We start from the raw sequence: 1,923 nt of genomic DNA on the forward strand, positions 1-1,923 counted from the left end.
AATTCATGGTAACTTAAAAATTATCTTTGCTTGAATTGAAAAGTATAGTTTCAACCACGAGTTAAGTTTAACAAATAATTATGATTATAGAATCGTTATATAGATGTTTTTCTTACTTTCTCACAGATTATAAAATGACCAAATGAGGTTGCTGAACTGTGGCCCAGCTGCCTGGATCTCTGATAATGATTTTGTAACTATATAGCCCTTATCTTGTGATTGTAAAAACCTTGTGACTTGCCCCCACTTGTACCCCCTTATCCTGTTTTTCAACTGTAGAGTCTTATGATCAGAAAAGACATCCCCAAATGTTTATTAAAGAAGGAACTTGAATCAGCACAGAACTAACACATTCCAATTCCTAAACGACCTTCTAGACAAAGCTGGATCTAACCAAAATTGGCCCATGTGACATGCACAATAGCTTCAATTTGCACATGCTCAAAAATTAGATGATCTGGAACTTTATCATCTCAAGCTCTTATACTCATTATCCTAAAACTGCCATCTTTTGATACTATAAACTATCAGAGTTACTGCAGTTCAGGAAGATAGATTTTTAGGCCAATAGGCCATCTGATCTCCTGCTTCAGAATTCGCAATAAACTGTTTCTCTTTGAAACTCCAGTGTCTTGGGGATTGGTCATTTGAGTACATCACACAAAGAAATGACTGCTTTTGATTGGTATCATTTTCTAATGGGATTAGAAGAGATTTGCCACCTTTTTCCCTAAAAATAACAAGTATTTCATTGTATTTCAGTTTTAAAACTGAAGGGTTCCTTTCTCCAAATAATTAATCCATTAGATGCTGCAACTTCAGAGAGTCCAGTGAATCCTGCACTTGCCTATCATTAATTTTTTAAAATTTTTCTTAGTTCTCTCATTCTTTTTGAGAATTACCAGCTGGTGGAATATGAATGGTGAACTTCAACTTAGGCAACAGACTTCCAGTGCTGACCGAGGCTCTATTCAAAGCAGTCATGCAGCATAGAGTTCTTACTCATTTCATGGTATTTATCAGAACTAGTCTTCTTTTAGAATTCTGTCTCCCTCATCTTTGCTGCCTGCACTTCAGCTCCTATCTTTGCCAACTACCAATTGTATGTTTATTAACTCTAGCCCTAAATTAGATCTCCAGCCACTGATGTCTGTTGCATTTTACCAGTATTACACTGTTCTGGTTTGCTAATGCTGCCATTATGCAAAATACCAGAAATGGATTGGCTTTTATAAAGGGGGTTTATTTGGTTAGAATTTTACAGTCTGAAGGCCATGAAAATGTCCAAATTAAGGCATCAGCACAAGTATACCTTCACTGGAGAAGGAAAGCCAATGGCATCTGGAAAACCTCTGTTAACTGGGAAGGCATATGGCTGGCGTCTGCTGACCCCAGGTTGTGTTCCAGCTTCTCTCTCAGCTCCTGTACATTCTTCAAAATGTTGCTTTTGGGGCATTTGTCCTCTCTTAGCTTCTCCAGAGCAAACTCTGGGCTAGCATCTCCAAAGTTTCAGCAAAAGTCTGCTTTCAGCAGCCATCTCCAAAATGTCTAAGTTGCAGCAGTGAGCTCCTTCTGTCTGAGCTCTTATATAAGACTCCAATGATTAAATCAAGACCTGTGCTGAATGGGTGGGGCCATACCTCCATGGAAATAATCCAATCAAAAGTATTATCCACAGTTGGGTTGGTCACATCTCCATGGAAATAACCCAATCCAAAAATTCCAACCTAGTCAACACTAATATATCTGCTCCCAAAAGACTGCATTAAAGAGCTTGGCATTTTGGTGGACATAATACATCCAAACTGGCACATACACTCTGCTCTTGTCTACTCCAGGACTAATCTATTTTTTGTATATATTGTTAAAAGAAATAAAACACAATAGAGTTTCTATGGCTAAGACATTTCAAATGGAGTTGAG

This window comes from Choloepus didactylus, chromosome 5 (genome assembly GCF_015220235.1).
Source record: "Choloepus didactylus isolate mChoDid1 chromosome 5, mChoDid1.pri, whole genome shotgun sequence".
NCBI lineage: Eukaryota > Metazoa > Chordata > Mammalia > Pilosa > Megalonychidae > Choloepus > Choloepus didactylus.